The sequence below is a fragment of the Carassius gibelio genome, chromosome B18 (assembly GCF_023724105.1).
Source record: "Carassius gibelio isolate Cgi1373 ecotype wild population from Czech Republic chromosome B18, carGib1.2-hapl.c, whole genome shotgun sequence".
NCBI classification, from domain to species: domain Eukaryota; kingdom Metazoa; phylum Chordata; class Actinopteri; order Cypriniformes; family Cyprinidae; genus Carassius; species Carassius gibelio.
The window spans coordinates 28,791,765-28,813,437 of record NC_068413.1 but is presented as its reverse complement, the minus strand read 5'-3'; the positions used below and the strand labels follow the sequence as shown (position 1 = coordinate 28,813,437).

Sequence of the window (21,673 nt, the reverse complement as noted above, 5' to 3'; positions counted from 1 at the left end):
AAGACTATGCCTAAACATTTGTACCACTGACACAATCCTCAGCACTGAGCCCCTCTGGAGCTTCTCTAAATATGTGCTGTGCTATTAAATTAAAGATAAAATATGATAGAGCAAAGTAATGAAGAGTGAAAGTAACATAAGCTCATACAATGCATTTTAGCAGGTTTAATTAAGCGTGAAAATATCTAAAGAAATATTTATTTGATGAAAAAATAAGCTGACAAATTTTATTAATATTCTTTTGGTTTCTGTACCAATACATTCAAAAAATTACAAATGCAGTGAAAACACAGGTATAGATTATATGGTATCGGAGAATATAAAAAATGCAAGTATCATAATACAAGGTATCAGACTCGTTCTGGAAAAAGTGGTATCGGTGCATCCCTAGTTTTCTTGATTCTTGTATACAACATGTCGCAAACACAAGAATCAAGAAAACATGTTTAATATAACTTACATTTTCACAGTTCACTTTATGCTCTTTTTTTGTCATATAACAGAGTTTTTCCTCGAAAAAATAGGTCTGCAAAAAAGAAGAGAATTGAAAGAGACGAAAACAGCAGAGGTCAAAACTGTGACAGGCAGGAGATTATCGACCTTGAAGTCAGTGACGAGGTTTTAGAAGAGACCTGTAGCAGCAGACAGGAGCATGAAGAGCAGGTTTCAGAAAGGAGTCATAGCAGCAGAGAGCAGCGTCATGATCCTGCTTTTGAAGGGACGAGTAGCAGGAGACTAGATAGCGGAAATTTGAAATTCAGCAGTGAGGATACTGAAGGTCTTTTTCTGAACATAAGTCTGTCAATTTGCAAATTAACAATTAATTTTTTTCTGCATAAATTATTAAATACTAAAGATATAACCATATGCATATTTTTGCAGACTGGAAAACTGAGCCTGATTTGAACCGTGCCGCTTACATATTTAGACGTTCTCTACTGCAAGAAGTGGAGGATCAGCCAGATCTTGTGGCAAAGATGGATCTACGTAAAAGTCCCGAAGAGAGAGAGCGAGAAATACTGACATTTTACAAAAATCCAATGACTAACTGGGCACGTCCATTGTCTGTTCTTCTTGGAGGTAAGGTTTAATTAGCCAAAAGTACAGTACAGTTTCAGTCATTTGCTCATCCTCATGTCATATCAAAGAAGTATGATTTTTTTTTTTCTTGGAAGCAAAAAATTTGATTTTAGAAACGGTCAAATACTTTTTTTATTTTACATATTAAATGTAACTATCGGCACACTAATATTTCTCCTCTTATAAACAGGTGATTCTGCCTTTGGAGATGGGGTAAAACGCCATTTTCTCTCCTTTGTTATGTCAAGAGTACAATACGGATTTGGCCTAAATCTGGGTAATTCTAAAATATGTAATAGTCTATTTAATTTTGATTAATGAGACAAAGCTAGAAGGTTGTATGAAATTGTTTTATTAGCATCTGGACATTTCTAAATATATAGTTTTTTTTTAAATCATATTTTCTAGAAAACTGTGGTAAAACATTGTTCTTTAATGGACAAGAAGACCATTTGGTGCCTTCCACTTCTCGGCTCTTACTGGATAGTGACCTTTTCCGAGTCATTGGGCGCATGATTGGACATTCCTTCCTACACGGTGGACCCTTATTCACCGGTTTGAGTCACTCATTTTTTAATCTGTTGATTGGAGAGAAGGATGAGATTGCTGTTGTTGAACTAAAGGACTGCCCTGACACCGATGTGACTGATATCGTTTTACTTGTGAGTTTAAATTCAGCATCATCTATATTGTCATGTTCAAGTAAGGGATAATCCACGGCTAGCTGTGCATTAAACGATTTTAATGCACGATGTTGGATGCAAAAATGTTGCCCCCACGTTGTGCATTAAAATCGTTAAATGCAAAGCTAGCCGTGGACTGTCCCTTACTTGTTGCACACCTTCCTAACCCTAACCCAGAATCAAGTATTCAGACAGACCATAGTATAATGACAGAATGTGTTATATATTGCATGCTTTAAGTGAGTCTTGACACATTCTACAAATAATTATTTTACATATCTTCTGTCAAGCTTCAAGGGTCTGGAAATTTGACCAAAGATGAATGTGACCAAGTAAATAACTTGGCAATCAACTGGGATCTCCCACCAGTAAATGATAACAACAGAAAATGGTTGGCACAAAGCATCCTTTACCATGCAGTAAGTGCCATTGATTCAGTAATGTATTTTTTACTATTGACATACTAAAATAAAATAAAAACATTATTTCAATGATATTAGAAATATATACTGTGATATTTAGTATAACAGCACTGTGATGCTTTGCTTTCTGTATCACACTTCTTGTCTGTGTTCCTGATTTCCCAAATAGTTAGGGATTCATTTTTTTTTTTACTTTTGTTCAGTGACCAATTTTACATATTACATATTTTACATCATTAAATAATCCCAATTTAATTCATTTAGGTCATTGGTCGGAGGGAAAAGCAAATTCGACAGATCAGACTGGGGTTAAAAGACACAGGAGTCTTGCGCATGATCAAAGAACGGCCTGCCCTGATTGATGTCCTTTTTCCAAGGGCGTCAGCTCAAATTATTGAGCCAGAGGTATTGTTTCATTTAAACCATATACCGTTTCATCCATTAATTGCATAGTGTGGTTACAATAGAGAATTGGTACAGCAAGTTCTAGATAAATCTTGGCTAGGTAATCTAGTTAATTTAATTTGTCACCATTAACCCTAATTCAGTTTTAATCAGATGGAATGTATAGTATTTTTTTGCTTCGTTTTTTAGATGATCCTCGACAGAATTATATGGCCAACAGTTGACAGTGATGATGAAGACTATGGTTGCTTTAGTCTGGAGGACACATTCAAGATAACTGGTTTCTTTCGTCAGTACATTGAAAATGGTAGGTTAAAAAGAAAACACCCCTAATGCACAATTATGAAGAATGTTTCACCTTAACTTGTACAAACCCATTTTCAGATGTAAAGATTACCTTAAAACCACATTTAAGTGAAAGTACATGAACGACTTAAATTCTAACTTCCCTTGAATAAAAGTCTTAGACTTAAGACCCTCAAGTTGTTCCAGACCTGTATGCATTTCTTTCTCCTGCTGAACACAAAAGAAGATATTTTAAAACAATATGGGTAACTATTGATCTGTCCCATCGACTTCTATATTATGGAGAAAAAAAATACCTTGAAAGTCAATGGGGCCCATCAGCGGTTAAGTTACCAACATTCTTCAAAATATCTTATTTTGTGTTCAGGAAAAGAAAGAAATGCATACAGGTTTGGAACCACTTGATGGTGTGTGTAAACAGATTTTTTTATTTTGGGGTAACTATAGTATTTGTACTAAATGTAGGCTCTAAGATGAATTAGTCCCCAATACCTAAGAAACATACAGTGGAAAGCAAACCATTCATTTGTATTGAGAGCGATCGTGCTTATTTTCTCAAGTCGAATTAAAACTGAACACCTCAATATTGCAATAAATCAAGGTCGGCACAGCATCCTCTTAAATGTCAACAAACACTTAAGTCCCAATATCCTTCAAAAAAAAATTCTTCAGTATAACAAATAAATAAAATAAAGTTTAGTAAGATGTTTGGGTCTCATCACTCACTGCAGCAATTGCTGCCTTTACATGCTATCAGTATTAATGGAAATACTAGTTTCCTAGTTTAAAAAAATTGACATGAATACCCTCTCATGTCAAAAATTATGTAATAAGCTCATAATCAAGACTTTAGAACAGGGAAGTAGGACATTTCTGATTCAGTGAAGGCAGCAGATGTCCTCATCTCGTATATGAAATGCCTATGATGTTACTTTCTAATGCACTCACATTTGCGTAAAGTAGCCTTATTGACAAGTTTGGGTAATTAATAAATACATGTACCCAAATACTTTAAACCACTGCCCAGTGCCCATTTTTAAAATCATTATTTAACCTAAAGGTGTTTTTTTTTTTTTTTGCATTCTTCCTTTTTTTACTCAGAAAATGGTATGTACACCATGTTATATTCATAAGTCTTCTGAAACAACACAATGTATTATATTATTGAATAGACTTTTAGTAAATAATTCACTCTCTGAAAATTAAAAATAATTGAAGATTTCTATTTTTACACAGGCACACCAGAAGAGCTGATGCAACTCATTCAATTCTGGGTGGGTTGGGGAATTCTTCCTCAGAATCTGCATGTAGAGGTGTCCTCTGATGTTGCAATGCCAACTGCATCTACTTGTAGAGAAACCATTAAACTCCCAGCAAAGTATAGCACTTATGAGAGTTTCCATAAGGACCTTCAAGCTGCTGTGTCATCCACAGAGAGTGGGTTTGGTTTGGTGTAATTATCGTTCTGTGTACTAATATGTAACTTCAGTTTAAGTAACTTTTAGAGTTAAAGTTATAGTTCACCCTTAAAGTTACACTATCTAAAGGTCACAGATAAAACCGCAGGTTTGCTTTTTTTTTTGGCTGTAACTAGTGGTGCGTGTTTGCTGATAAAAGAAAAAAAAAACAGTTTTGCACCTTAGTTTGAAAGAGTAATTTTTATATTACATATTACTGTTTTGTTCAACAGTCACTCTGAAATGTCAGACAAATAAAAGTATTTTATTCAGATTTAATAAAATGCAGTGTTTTGTTAGGTTTATTGAATCAATGTACAATAAACTGGCTGGAGAGTTTATACCAACATCTTGAATGCTATAAAATACTGTAATTTACAAAATGTCCAATAATTGGTGAATTTTAGTGATTGTGTTGTAGTATGTGTCAATGGCATCTGAAAACGGCACATTAGGATTCGGCAGACTACCCAATTCCTCTTCAGTTAGTTGTCGAGGTAGAGCTACTTCTGGAATTTGTACTCCATCATTATCGTGACTTGGGGGTCCATCCCAGTCGATCCCATAATTTTCATCCACCTGTGGTAATTGAAAATCAGTCATATTGTTGGTGGACAGAGAAAAAAAAAAAAAAAAAAAAAGTAGTTATGACGATGAAAATGGCTTAAGAATTAAAAGATGTAGTATATGATTTCTAAGAAACAAACAAATTTGATAGAGGTCTACTCTGTGTGAGCCGAAAAAAAAATGTTTGCACATAGTCCTGGTTGTATAAATAGTAGGAAAAAAATTGATCTGACCAATCAGACATTGCAACAAGACACGTTCATAGGTAATCAGCAATAAGAATGTCGATTTCAAATATCACAAGTGTTTTCAGCAGTAATCAACAGTCACTTGTGCACGTTTAAAGGGAGTTCACTTTAAAATGAAAATTCTGTCATCATAAACTCACCCTCATGTTGTTTCAAACCTGTATGAATTTCTTCTGCTGAACAGGAAGATATTTTGAAGAATGTCAGTAACCAAACAGTTAACTGGTCCCATTGACTTCTATAGTAGAGGGGAAAAAAAATATACTATGGAAGTCACTGGTTACCAACATTCTTCAAAATATCTTCCTGTTCAGCAGAAGAAAGAAATTCATACAGGTTTGAAACAACATGAGGGTGAGTTTATGGTGACAATTTTCATTTTAAAGTGAACATTAAAATCCCTTTAAGGGTAAAATAATAATAATATATATATATACACACATATATATACACGTACACCATAATATACATACATAATCTGATGTATATATATGTCTGATGTCTTACTTGAATGGGGTCATCAGTATTGTTAGCACGGTGTCTTAACCAAAGCTGGACAGGTGACTGGTTCCCAGCAGTTCTGATGCGGTGGTTGTTCCAGGCATCTTTAAAGAAGGCAAGATGCCTCTCCAGTTGAGGCAAAAAACTCCAGTGAAGAGCAAAAATGTCAATCTCAGAATCTGGATTGAGTACTCCCTCTGTCTCCATGTTGTAGAAGATGTGATAGAACATGCTTAAAACATGTTCATACACATCTCTCCAAAGCCTCTCGATTCTGTTGGGGAAGGAGTTAAGATACGAGACAAAAATTATGGGAATCATTCAGTCTGGTGTTTTATACCATTTAACCTATTAAATATTTACCTCTGGTTGTGTACACTCCTTCCTGTAATATGAGAATTCCTGTTTTCTCCTCTGTGTGCCACCATGTACTCAGCAACTGCTATATTCTCCCCACCTTTGTCAGATCGGACTCTTGATGGGATACCATACTGATTAACAGCAGATATGAAGTTGCTGAGCACAGTGGATGCTCGGTTATTTGGAGACACAGAAAGATAAACTATTAGTCGGCTGAAACCATCGATTCCACCATGAATCACCAATCTCCATCTACAGAATAAACAAGAATATTAGAAAAACAAGTTCATTGCCCAAACATCAGATTTGAAATATGTGGACATGTTCACATCACCTGAAATTGCCAATTACAGTTAACACTAGCCATTATATTTCACATCGGTGTTACAGTTGATCAATATTATTACATATAAATTTCCCATAATTTAATGAAATCATCAAAACAATTTTCATGCATACGAGTAGTGTGTCGCATCAAATACCGGTACTGGGTGTTGGTCTTGCATGTAGACTAAAAAAAAAATTTTTACTAGGACTTGTTTGTCCCATCAAGTTATGTGTGCCTAAGCGAAGGCAGATTTTAATCACATTACAACAATTTTAACATTTTTTGTTTATGAAGTCTGCAGTAATGCTCAATTTAGTTTTTCAGTGCCTGTGAATGGATATGATGTGTTCGTGATAGTTATTTATTTTACAGTCTTTGTACCCCTAAAAATTGAGTGAACACCATTGCTTACATTCTGATTCTTACAGTTTTCATTGTAACGCAAGTACCTGATGAGTTTATGATTGCCATCAATATGCCACATAGCATTGGGAAAAGGCACGGTGTACTGACGTCGCCTTATGGTTCGCATTGACATCGCTCGCATCAATGTTCCATGAGGATCTACTCTTCTGACAGATTCTCTGACTCTTGAAGCTTGGGGAAAGGGGGAAGATAAAAATATTGATTAGATTTTTTTTTATTTTATTTTTTTTTTTGATTCACTTAATAGTTCTGTATTCAAATTGTATTTATTTTATTTAGAATCAACTTTGTAAATGTATTTTAACCAGACCTGTAACACAAGTTAAATTCAACATGCTTTAAATTGTATAGAAAAGAATTAAAGTTAAATGTACATGTAACTGTAAAAATATGATCTAAACAGAAATCATACCTCAACAGCAAATACTAAATGACAAAATAGCCAGCTGAAAATAACATTTATTTTTCAACACCAAATACTGGTACTATTCTCTTAAATGTGAATGATAAAAATATTAAGCTTAGTGTGCTGGACTTACTTTGAACATGGAGACCTCTTGCTTGAAGATGACCATGAATTATTCTGTACCCTGAGTTTGGATACATCCTCTGTATTTCCTCAATGGTGCTGTCAAGTTCTGCATCACTTATAGTTGAATACAGATCAGAAACCCTAGATGAAATGATAGAAGATATTAACCCTGGTCACTGCAACTACATAGGCTTCTGTAAATCTGTAACCCCTATGGTGTAACTTCAGAATGAAGAATGCCTTTGATTTTGCCTAATTATTAAAACAAATTAATAAAATGTTCATTTATATTGAACAAAAGTAGTGAAAAAGCTTTAGATTATTATAAAAAAAGAGGTATATTTAAAATTATCTACTTAGGCTTACAATGTTTTTGGGAAACAGCCCTGGTTGGGTGTTGGTCCAGCTCAACCACTTAAACCAGTCTAGACCATTAAATTACAAATAGAGAAAAAAATATATGTTTACATGGAGAGAAAAAAACTGAATTTTCGATGTTAATAATCGTTGAAAGTGACGTACGTTAACTTATCCAGTCTGTTAAAAAATAGAATTGTAAATACACGGGCAACATGGTGAAAGCTGCCCGAGATCACAACTTAGTTAACTTTCTCTTACCTCAAATGATGCTGTTTCATCCTCCGTCTGATGGTTCTCTCGCTCGCTCCGAATAAGTTCGCGATCTCTTGAGCAGTAAAACCATTTAGAAGATGCATCCTTAGCGTCTCTAATGGGATGTCATACCTTGGACGGCCCGGGCCGACGTGACTCCCCGGAAAATCTGATGTCTGAAGGCACTGCACAACCTCACTAAGACTATTTATAACTCGAGGATCGACATCGGAGTTTGTGACGGCTGCAAAATGTCCAAGTGTATCCAAGATAGATTCAACTCGTAGCAAAATTAAGTCATCATCATCCGAAATGTTTGCTAGCTGGTTTAATTCTGCTGCTATACTGGCCATAACCGCCATTTTAGCCCATCCACGTAACAGCGTAATTGAGCCACACCCACTCATTAACATAGAATTTGCATGCAGGTTGTCTTTGAAAATGAAAACGAAAATGAAAACTGTGAAATAAAAGAGGAGTTAAAATGAAAAGTAAAATTTACATTTAAATTTGAATTGTGTCACCATTATTGCGTGAGCGTTAATAAACAGCTTTTTAAAAACTGTATTTGTAGTTTATTTTTCACGTTTGACTTTTCATTTTAATATTGGCAGTCTTGCCTCGAGACTGTATTGAAAATCAAATGTGAAATCACCAATTGCATTTTATGTTTCAATTTGACAGGGATGTCACTGTGAAAATGAAATCATTTAATTTAATTCTCAATTTTGTCACATATTTTGCGTACAGTTTTCTGTAATGAAATCGTTAATCTGGTTTTAATTTTCATTTTAATCATTTAATTTATTTATTTAAATTTGGCAGAAAATGCCTTCCATATTGCGCCACCTGGTGGTAGTTTCATGAATGACTTTAACCCTTATGCGTTGTTGAGGTGGTTTTTGGCCAATGGGGGGTAAAGTTGAGTCTTATTTTGGCCACAACTTTCTCTGTGTTTGAGCTAATGGAATGATTTTTGGTGACAAATCTTATTTTGATCCATATTTTGGGAAAATGCTTAGAATTTATTTAAAAACTCAACGGTACACTTTGGGCAAATTCACTACCCCTTCGTTATGTTTGTGGATGAAAACATCCACTAAATTAAACTGCTGTAAAAATGTATCAGATAATTTTTGCATAAATCCATTAATCAACCTCAGTCCTGATCAAAACTACCAAATGTAAAAAAAATAAAAATCCAAAATTTTAACTCTTTAATTACCAAGTTCATAAATTATGTCACTGATTTGGGGAAAAAAAAAACACACACACAATTACATATTTTCAATATAAAAAGTGATTGTGGACTGGATATTTTTTTTTTTTTACCTTTTATTACAGTCTTGGGCATGTCAAAGGTTAGCAAAAAGATTGGCTTTGATGCATTGTTAGTTTTTGTGCAGCATTAGATTTTATTTTTTTCTCCCTCATTTACTGTCCGTGGCTGTTTTTGCCATATTGGCTTCCATTATAACAACATTTTTTGATTTCAAAGCCATGACAACATATAATCAGGCATTTTTGATTGTTGGTGGTTTTCCCTGTTGGGAAGAGGTAACATTTGTTATTTTTTTAACAGTTGATCACTAGGTGGGACCATTAACCCTTTAGATAGGCATGTGCCAAAAAAAAAGCTTAGTTTCTGGCTTGTAAATGGATTTATATGGAGTATAACATCAAATTATAGTGTGTGTGTATTTGTGAGAGAGAGAAAAAGAGAGTGTGAGAGAGACCTTCGTGCACATACCTTGATGTATCTGAAAAAATCAAAATATGCACCTAAGCTCTCAGAACTACATGGAGTAAACAATAAAAAAAGAAGTGTGTTTATGCACCTGCTGCCTTTTGATGGTGAAAAGTACGGATGGCCTATGTGTGAATGCTTATCTTTTCTTGATAGTAAAGCCAGTTTAATACCATAAAATCCTGTAAAAAAAATCTCCTTTGCATCAAATTCATGAACATAATGTATTATGAACCAAAATGCAATACCAACTTCAAATAAGCTGCAGCTCGCTGGTGGGATCAAGCTACATAATAATTTCTAAAACTTTGGTATCCCTTACGAAAAATAACCATGGTTTTATTATAGTAAAACTGTAGTAACCCATGGTTTTTTGGCGTATTGACTGCCATTTGTAAAACCACAGATTTACTACAAATACCATGGTTAAACTATGGTTAATATAGCAAAACCATAGTTAATTTGTGGTTACCATGGTTTAACTACAGTAACCATGTTTTTTTGGTTTTATTTGTAGTAAAACCATGGTTAATTTTCTTAAGGGATAAGTCAAGCCTTTTCTCGTGTTGCTTGCTGCTCTTCTCACCATTAAATTACCAGCACGATGGCATGCAAGTGTTTAAATCCACAAACTTTTGTTTAGTCTATTCGCTTGTTAAGTCCGACGTCATGTAGCAGCACTTCCGTGTCCAAACGCTCTATCAGTTACCACGAGAAAACAACAAAAGGTGCTAATATAAACTCACATTGTAATAGAATACTAGTGAAAAAGTTATAATCTTAACCTTTAACTCCATACCGAAGTCCCAGAAAGCCAGATAATGAAAATATAAATATAAAAAAATATGTAAAAATTATTTGTGTTTGGGACGCTGTGAGCTTGGAGACTGTAGTGTATATCATAAGTTTGAAAGCGTTTAGCTTAAATTATCAATATGAATAAACAATTCTCATAAATGGCTGCTGAGGTCATATTCTCAAGTGAAGTGAGTTGAGGCCTGGACCCGGAAACAGCGCTTCTTACATCACGAACTAACAATCGAATAATTTCACCACCATTAAAAGACAGCAGGTGCATAAATACACTTATGTTTACTCCATGTAGTTCTGAGAGCTGAGGTGTACATTTTGATTTTCTGAAATACATCAAGGTAAGTGCGCAAAGGTCTCTCTCACACACACTCTCTCTCTCTTTCTCTCTCACACACACACACACACACACACACACACATACACACAATACAGTATGCTATTAGTTTTTGTGCAGCATTAGATTTTATTTTTTTCTCCCTCATTTACTGTTCGTGGCTGTTTTTGCCCCATTGACTTCCATTATAACAACATTTTTTGATTTCAAAGCCATGACAAAAATAGTTTTACATGTCACAGGTTTATCCAATTATTCTTGATTTCTCACAACTTATTTTCTTACAACTTATTCTTATCAACTTTTTATTATTATTATTATTAATATTATTATTATTATTTTTTATTTATTTTTATGGTGTGAGTCAAAGAAAATTGTAACACGAATAAAGTCTCATGACTGTGCAGTCTTGTACACATTGATATGTATGCTTGTACAGTGGACCAATGGCCAAGGTCAGGATTTTTCATTCAAAAACTTTCTTTAGCCTATAGATCGAAATGAAAGCGCATAATACAACATAAGGAAATCTCATAATACATATTTAATAACCATAACATGCAGTAAGAGCCTTTGTGTAAATTACTTTTTGCATTAGGCTCATGTTTTGAAATTAACTTTCTAAAAATAAATGTAAAATTAATTTTATAATGTTGTTATAATGTTGTATTATAATGTTTATTTATTTATTTATTTATTTATTTATTGTTATTTGATCTCCGTTTACAAAACAAAATATAATTGGAGTCAGTTTGCAAACCGTCCCCTTGCGCCACCTGGTGGTAGTTTCATGAATGACTTTAACCCTTATGCGTTGTTGAGGTGGTTTTTGGCCAATGGGGGGTAAAGTTGAGTCTTATTTTGGCCACAACTTTCTCTGTGTTTGAGCTAATGGAATGATTTTTGGTGACAAATCTTATTTTGATCCATATTTTGGGAAAATGCTTAGAATTTATTTAAAAACTCAACGGTACACTTTGGGCAAATTCACTACCCCTTCGTTATGTTTGTGGATGAAAACATCCACTAAATTAAACTGCTGTAAAAATGTATCAGATAATTTTTGCATAAATCCATTAATCAACCTCAGTCCTCATCAAAACTACCAAATGTAAAAAAAATAAAAATCCAAAATTTTAACTCTTTAATTACCAAGTTCATAAATTATGTCACTGATTTGGGGAAAAAAACACACACACAATTACATATTTTCAATATAAAAAGTGATTGTGGACTGGATATTTTTTTTTTTTTTACCTTTTATTACAGTCTTGGGCATGTCAAAGGTTAGCAACAAGATTGGCTTTGATGCATTGTTAGTTTTTGTGCAGCATTAGATTTTATTTTTTTCTCCCTCATTTACTGTCCGTGGCTGTTTTTGCTGATGGCCTATGTGTGAATGCTTATCTTTTCTTGATAGTAAAGCCAGTTTAATACCATAAAATCCTGTAAAAAAAAATCTCCTTTGCATCAAATTCATGAACATAATGTATTATGAACCAAAATGCAATACCAACTTCAAATAAGCTGCAGCTCGCTGGTGGGATCAAGCTACATAATAATTTCTAAAACTTTGGTATCCCTTACGAAAAATAACCATGGTTTTATTATAGTAAAACTGTAGTAACCCATGGTTTTTTGGCGTATTGACTGCCATTTGTAAAACCACAGATTTACTACAAATACCATGGTTAAACTATGGTTAATATAGCAAAACCATAGTTAATTTGTGGTTACCATGGTTTAACTACAGTAACCATGTTTTTTTGGTTTTATTTGTAGTAAAACCATGGTTAATTTTCTTAAGGGATAAGTCAAGCCTTTTCTCGTGTTGCTTGCTGCTCTTCTCACCATTAAATTACCAGCACGATGGCATGCAAGTGTTTAAATCCACAAACTTTTGTTTAGTCTATTCGCTTGTTAAGTCCGACGTCATGTAGCAGCACTTCCGTGTCCAAACGCTCTATCAGTTACCACGAGAAAACAACAAAAGGTGCTAATATAAACTCACATTGTAATAGAATACTAGTGAAAAAGTTATAATCTTAACCTTTAACTCCATACCGAAGTCCCAGAAAGCCAGATAATGAAAATATAAATATAAAAAAAATATGTAAAAATTATTTGTGTTTGGGACGCTGTGAGCTTGGAGACTGTAGTGTATATCATAAGTTTGAAAGCGTTTAGCTTAAATTATCAATATGAATAAACAATTCTCATAAATGGCTGCTGAGGTCATATTCTCAAGTGAAGTGAGTTGAGGCCTGGACCCGGAAACAGCGCTTCTTACATCACGAACTAACAATCGAATAATTTCACCACCATTAAAAGACAGCAGGTGCATAAATACACTTATGTTTACTCCATGTAGTTCTGAGAGCTGAGGTGTACATTTTGATTTTCTGAAATACATCAAGGTAAGTGCGCAAAGGTCTCTCTCACACACACTCTCTCTCTCTTTCTCTCTCACACACACACACACACACACACACACACATACACACAATACAGTATGCTATTAGTTTTTGTGCAGCATTAGATTTTATTTTTTTCTCCCTCATTTACTGTTCGTGGCTGTTTTTGCCCCATTGACTTCCATTATAACAACATTTTTTGATTTCAAAGCCATGACATCATATAATCATGCATTTTTGATTGTTGGTGGTTTTCCCTGTTGGGAAGAGGTAACATTTGTTATTTTATTAACAGTTGATCACTAGGTGGGACCATTAACCCTTTAGATAGGCATGTGCCAAAAAAAAAAAGCTTAGTTTCTGGCTTGTAAATGGATTTATATGGAGTATAACATCAAATTATAGTGTGTGTGTGTGTATTTGTGAGAGGGAGAAAAAGAGAGTGTGAGAGAGACCTTTGTGCACATACCTTGATGTATCTGAAAAAATCCAAATATGCACCTAAGCTCTCAGAACTACATGGAGTAAACAATAAAAAAAAGAAATGTGTTTATGCACCTGCTGGCTTTTGATGGTGAAAAGTACGGATGGCCTATGTGTGAATGCTCATCTTTTCTTGATAGTAAAGCCAGTTTAAAACCTTAGAATTCTGTAAAAAAAAATCTACTTTGCATCAAATTTATGAACATAATGTATTATGAACCAAAATACAATACCAACTTCAAATAAGCTGCAGCTCGCTGGAGGGGTCAAGCTGCATAATCATTTCTAAAACTTTGGTACAAGTCACACTCTCTCTCTTTCTCACACACACACATACACACACAATATAATATGCTGTTATACTCCATATAACTTCATATACAAGTCAGAAACTAAGCTTTTTTTGCACATGCCTATATAAAGGGTTAATGGTCCCACCTAGTGATCAACTGTAAAAATAACAAATGTTACCTCTTCCCGGCAGGGAAAACCACCAACAGTTAAGAATCACACACACACACACACAAACACTATTATTTGCTGTTATACTCCATATAACTCCATATACAAGCCATAAACTTATCCTTTTTTGCACAGGCCTATCTAAAGGGTTAATGGTCCCACCTAGTGATCAACTGTAAAAATAACAAATTTTACCTCTTCCCAAAAGGGAAAACCACAAACAATCAAGAATGCATTCATGATTATATGGTCTCATTGCGTTGCAATCAAAAAATGTAGTTATAATGGAAGTCAATGAAAACTGCCCAACGCATCACAGAGACACCACTTCCTGATCTTAAGGACATCCAGAGGAAACGCTGTCTACAATGAGCTCGCAGCATTTTCAAGGACTCCTCTCACCCTGACCATGGACTGTTTAACCTCCTGCCCTCCGGGAGACTCAGGAACAGCTTTTTCTCTAAAGCTGTCTCCTTGCTGAACTCTGCCCTCTGACACCCCTCAACACCCCCCACACCACACACACAGACTCCTCCCCCTCTTCAACACTACATCTGACTGATTTATTAATTTATTTACAACAAGCAAAAAAAAAAAAAAAAAGGTTACTTGTTATTACTTGCACTACTGTCTGTTCATCCAGGAACACTGAATAATCCATTTGCACACTGAAATATTTTCCATGCACTTTACTGTCATTTACTTTTACATAATCCACCTGTATTGTATGTTCATAGCACACCTATCTGTATATCATGCTAATGTTATTTAAAATCTGTAAATTATGTTCATAATACTTATTTGTATAGTTATTGTACATATTGTAGACCTTGTATATTCTGTACTAACTGCTTATTGGACTTCTGGTAGGATGCTAACTGCATTTAGTTGCCTTGTACCTTACATGTGCAGTGACAATAAAGTTGAATCTAATCTAATCTAATCAATGGGGCAAAAACAGCTATGAACAGTAAATGAGGGAGAAAAAAATTTAATCTAATGCTGCACAAAAACTAAAATTGCATCAAAGCCAATCTTGTTACTAATCTTTGACATACCCAAGACTGTTATAAAAAGGTTTTTTTTTTTTTTTTTTTTTCAGCCACAATTAATTATATATTGAAAATAAGTCATTTTATGTGTTTTTCCCCCCAAATCGAGTGGATGTTTTCATCCCGAACATAACGAAAGAGTAGTGAATTTGAACAATGCACCAGGGTTAACTGATTTGCAGTTAACGGCGTGGCCTTGTGGCTGCGGTATACACGGTTGTAGAAGGCAGTAAATTGAAAGTGGGCGTAACTTGACAAAAGAGGCGTAATTTGAAGTTGTCCAAATCACACAGAACCACACGAGATGTCAAAATGATATTTTGTAGGGCTGCGTTCGAAACCGAATACCCTTTAATTAGGCACTTAATTTCAAAAAGAACTAATTTAAGGAGAGATAAAAGAGTACAGCCTACAGCCTGAATGTGTATTTGTGTATGAACCATTAATGCGATTTGGATATCATCATTCGCTATGTTGATCTTGTGACCTACACAGTTAAAATGAGTGTAAAAATTTAAAAGATATGACTGACAGGTTTAATGAATGTATTTGTAAGTATCTTGATAATGAAGATTGTAGTATACCCAATACTGTTAATTTAAGGTTTTATATTTTTAAATCCACTAATGTGATTTTTTTATATAGAATTAGGAAACCCAAAATGATCTTTATTATCAAAATTATACTTATTTTTTCAATTGTTTTATGTGATATTTTTTTTTCTTGTATAGTATCTCATACTATGATGAACACGTTACATTTGTATTTACTGTTCTGGCATTATGATTGTTAATTTTAGATACAACCGTCTTACCATGATCTTTTATGTATTAAGTTTGGCAATAATAATAAAAATGAGGTACAGGTGCACTACCACCTCATAGCATCACTAACTCAACAGTCCAGTACAGTTTCTCTCAGCGACTCTGCAATGTCTGCACACGTTGAACAGCTGCTCATAGATCTCACCTTTGGAGAAGATTGTTGATTTTATACTCTAAAAATGTAAGTATTTACTACTCAAAAATTAAGATAACCCTTAACCTGATAACTGTCACTCACGTTTTTGAAGATAGACTTGAATGTGCATGATACAAACCAAAATTTTTATATTTCATGACTGAAAACATTTTGTTACATGATTTTGATGTGCCATTTACATGGTAATGCAATGTCTGATTTTAAAATGGGTTTTGAAGGATGAATTTTGAGATTTTATGTTTTCAAGTGATATATAACTTCTGATGATTTCTAAAATGTGATAGAGAAAAAGGCAACGAGGAAGTCTTTTTTTTAAACAAAGGTCAAAGCTCCTTTTGTAATGTAGATTTCTGAGCGTGCACTCTTGTCATAAATTTCTTGTCATAAAAAACTTTTGGAATTTGAAGATCAAGGTAAATTGTACTTAATTTGTGTACCGGGAAACATACAAGTATCTTCTGTTGCTTACGAAGGGCAGAACTAAATGGAAAACTATTATATTTCAACAAAATAAGAAAAATTTGGCCATCTTCATCGTGTTCAAAAGTTTTCACCCCCCAGCTCTTAATGCATCTTGTTTCCTTCGTGAGCATCAGTGAATGTTTGAATCTTTTTAAATAGTTGTGTTTGAGTCCCTCAAATGTCCTCAGTCTGAAAAGATGTATCTCAAAATAATACAGTCACTGCTGGAAAGGGTTCAAATATGCAAAGATGCTGGAAAACTGAAGAATCTGCAGGACCTTAAAGATTTTTCTGAAGAACGCTGCTCAGTTTAACTGTTCAGAACAAACAAGAGACTCATGCACAACCATCACAAAACAGAAAAACAGTCGAGGATCATCAGGTAACAGAACACAGTACTTAGAACCAAGGGTTCCCAAACTTTTGAGTAGGGTTATTTTAATAATTTCAGCAATTTTTTTGTCTTGTGGACTAAATGTTAATATCTTTATGTATAATATCTTACTCAGGACAGTACTAAATAAAAAATAACATGCATTTAGTATGATTTCTCTTATTTTTTGAAAATTACTCATATTTTCACATATTCTGCAAGGGGTGCCCAAACTTTCGATCCCCACTGTAATGCAGTAATGATAAATGCCAACCAATAATTATATATATTTAAAAAAATCTTTAAAATTACATTTTAGTAAAAGAAGCAAAATATATTTTCTGTCGTGAAATAGCTATACATGAATATACACTAATGCAGTTGATGTGAATACATCAGTTTTCAGTAAAGCAATTACCGTATTTTTCAGACTATAAGTCGCACCTAAGTAGAAGTCGAATCAGCCCCAAAATATGTCATGATGAGGGAAAAAAAAAACATATAAGTCGCACTGGACTATAAGTCGCATTTATTTGGAACCAAGAACCTAGAGAAAACATTACCATCTGCAGCCGCGAGAGGGCGCTCTATCGCTCTCGCGGCTGAAGACAGTAATGTTTTCTCTTAGTTTATTTTTCTTGGTTCATGTCAAATTTATGTTGATAAATAAGTCTCACCTCACAATTAGTCGCAGGACCAGCCAAACTATGAAAAAAAGTGTGACTTATATTTCCCGGAAAATACGGTAATACATGAATGGATCAAATATTTATAATTTATTTACTGAAAACAAGAAACATGTCTAAATGATTAAAAGAATGTATAAATGTTAGCATCACAATAAATGCATACATGTACAATGCGTACAAGTCAACAAAACATGAAACAAAGCTTCATTCGAACTGTTCTAACAATCATGTATTTACAGATGGTGAACCCCACATCTTACTATCATCTCAACACAGCTGTGCCAATTATGCTGCTGTGCTGTGTTTCACAATCTCACTTAGTGTTGTCACAATACCAAAATTATTGTTTCGATACTGATACCTAGTCAAGAATTGCCTGAATTTCCTGAAAAGGGAAAATACACTCAAATATCATTGCTGTGCTAAAATAAAATAGAGCAATGACATTCAAGGTAAAGAAAGGATACATTTATTAGCATTATCTCAGTTATCATGAGTAATAAATTTATTACTTTTATTTACTAGATTCTGAACTTTAAATAAAAATATGAACAGCAATTATATTAAACATTGTTTCTTAAGTCAGAAGATTAAATGTCAAAAGAAAAATAATATAAATTTTTCAAATAATGCCATAAAAAAAAAAAAATTAGCAGCAATATCTCAGATATTGTAACGTATTCTGTCAGTTGTGCACCCTTTTCTTTCAGAGGAGAAAACTCAGCCAGTGAGCTTTAGTGAGCGTCATCTTTTTCTACCAGTCGTGGACCGGCGGCCACCGTATCACTTGTGCTCGAACATGCAGCCTACACTCAAAAAAATGATATGTTGGATTTAATTAAGTTTATTATGTCAACAGGTTCCACGTAATTATGTGCTGTTGAGTTTAAGTAACATTATCTATTTCAGTAAACTTAAGTTTTTTATATAAAGGTAATGTAATTTTGTTTAGTTGAATCAGATTAACAATCTTGTTTCTATTTTAAACTATTAACTCAATTAAGTTCAACTGAATTATATATATTTTTTACATTCAACCAAAATAAAAATGATTTTTTTCTGGTTTGAATTACTTTATTCAGTCAGTGCATTTTGTACAACATCTGTACAATGTGAACAATATCTCATTGTTTTCTCCTATTATTGCAACTGAAATATACTTCTACACCTTTTTAACAAGAATTATGTGCAAAATTCAGTAAACACTGTCTCAATGTTTTCCTACTATTTTAAGTAAATCAAATACACTGTAAATGCACTTAATGCATTCAAGAACATACCTTTCACAAATTATTTGGTCAAAATCTGTATCTTTAAAACTGCTTTCCGTTTTCTTATTAAAAGCACATACAAAAAAACAACAACAAAAAAAGCATTGCTATAAATGAAATGAAGTGGGTGAAAAGTGTCTCTTGCAGTCTGTGCCTCCATTCAATTGGGATAAAAAATAAAGCACTTATTTAAAATGAGATCAATACTGAAAAGTGTAACAAGGTCAGTCTTGGAACAAATGTACTGTAACAAGCCAACAGTGTAACATCGAGGAAACATAAGTGCCACCTCTTGAACCTTACCTCAAGTTAGTACTTAAAAAAGAAGTTTATTTTTTAGGACATGGACCTTGTTTGACAGCTTGTTGGCATCTAGCTCCATAAAAAGCTTTTAAAATGTTTCAAATGTGTATCTCAAGTCTTGCGGGTAGGCAAAGTTTAATGTTTAAATTAGACCAAGCATCATAGAACACGCATTGGCAACATTGTTCAGGTTTTCAAGTATTTTGATGCCTTCAACGATGATGCCAACATCTTGGTAAGGGTCTGTGGCATGTGCCCCTTTCAGGTTTGATGACATAGATTCCTAGGGTGGTGTTGCGCATTGAGGTTTGGGCTTCATGTTCAACGTCCTAGAAAAAAAATGTAATACAAAAATATGTAATTACCTAAAATTCAGGTGAAAGGAGGAATTAGTATTAGAGATGTTTAACAGGCTTAAATTACCATGTACTCCTTCACAAGGTTTGAGAGGTCTTCATTCACATAAACAACAAGGGCTTTTAGGATGCATTCACGTCTTTTTTCGATGGGGACATCCTGAAAAGTGTGACCAAGAAGCCATTATTAGCAGTTTGCTTATTCACAATTGCAATATCTGTTCTAATAGTTGTTCTAATTGTAGATGCATAAATCCCAACACTGACGCTGCTGGAAAATATGGAAAAGCTTTTTTTTTTTTTTTTTGATTCAGATTTCAGATTCAATACTCTCTAAAACACCTTCTTCAGAAGGATCATTTTCTTCGTTCAAAAGACTGTCTTCAGATACCCCACTTTCCTCTTGTGTTTTCACTATTCCTTCTTTAAAATCTGACATCGAACTCTGACAGTGTTTTCGGCTTTTATGTGATTTGAATGTGCCATACACGTTGGTTTTAAATGAGCAATCCTTAAACATACAACTTACTGTCTCATGACTGCGCAAGTGATTATTAATATGAAGAAAGTAATCATTTACTGAAGGAATGTCAGTGGCAGCACAAACATGGCAATTTATCATTGTAGTTTCACTAATATTTTGCCTATGAGGTTGCTTCTCACTGCCATGTGATCTGCATAAGTGGGACCGCAGTGCATTCCATGTTTTAAAAGTGCATGGACAGTGAGTATATACACATGGATATGCTTGTCTGCGGTTATGGTGTCTATGTACTAACCTTAAGTGTTTTAAAAGCTTTGATCTGGATGTGTGAAACGAGCCACAATCTTTGCACAGCCACTTGAGGGACTCAGGAGGCATAACACCAAAACTCTGTGAAAGGAAAAAGATATCAGTCACCAATTTTTTTTTTTTTTTATGATTTTACATTTTTAGAAAATAAAAGATGTAAAACTGCCAACTACTGTAAATGTTTTGGATGACCTAATCAACAAGCTTACTCAGCTAAATGCCATCTTATTTAAGATGCATTAGATGCGTTTATTTCTGTTTTTTATCTTCATTTGACATCAAATAGAAATGCCACAGACCATTATTTAAAGCAATTATTGTAGATTAGTACTAAGCCAAAGGACAAAATTACTTCATTTGCACACTACTATCTATTTACACAAATGGGGAGAATGCTACTAATTAGCAATTGAAAAAAAAAAGTCATTTGTCTTTTTATGGGATAATTTATATTATTTCAAAGTGCAAAAAAGTGGAAAATATTACATAGGAACAAAAACGGAATGCAAAGTGACTAATAATTATGTGAAAACAATGTCAATTACACGTGAAATACATCTAGATTTTATGTAATCTGTAATTCGCAATTCTAATCTTTGAAAATCTCAGTATAAAGTTAGTAAAATAAGTATCTTACCTGTGTCTCCGCATGAACACAAAACGAACTGCACAAAATGGCGTCAATCAGAAGAGAAGATTGAACCATGTGCGTTCTATCTGCGCATGTGCAGATATAGCTCCACCTGCTGATCAACATGCGGTACTGCAGAAGCAACACAACTTTATTTCATTCATTTAACGTAAGTGAATTGTGTAAATTAGAAAATTACTTTTTTTAATTTTGTCAAAAGAAATATTTTAATTTTAAAGCACAACTTAAGTGTATTAAATAATTCGAATTTATTTACATTCTCTGAACCAACAACAGCCGTGTTTAATTTTTTTGAGTGATAGTGATGCGGTGGTCGGGTTTTTGTCCAGCCCGAGGGTCCCGCTTTTATGAAATTATTTGGCCCGCCCCAGCCCGCAAATAAAGTAACATTTCTTTACCCACGGAAGATACGTTACTACTAGACTCATATTTCTTGTTCACTGAAGTTCTTCCCTCCACAGCAGCACGCGAGCTCGGCGCTATTAACAGCGCATGCGCAGCTCGTGAACAGCTCTATGAACTGTTTCATCCTGTCAAAGAGTTAGTCAAGATGTGACGGAG

General features: G+C 34.1%; 1 long non-coding RNA gene across 1 annotated transcript; it reads right to left on the bottom strand.

Moving 5' to 3' along the window:
* Positions 1 to 18,627: 18,627 nt before the first annotated feature.
* On the bottom strand, positions 18,628 to 21,289 carry LOC127977446 (uncharacterized). Its single transcript, XR_008158221.1, has 3 exons — positions 21,098 to 21,289; positions 19,735 to 19,827; positions 18,628 to 19,640 (listed from the first exon to the last, which is right to left on the bottom strand). It is a non-coding gene; the product is annotated as an uncharacterized LOC127977446 (long non-coding RNA).
* Positions 21,290 to 21,673: the final 384 nt, after the last annotated feature.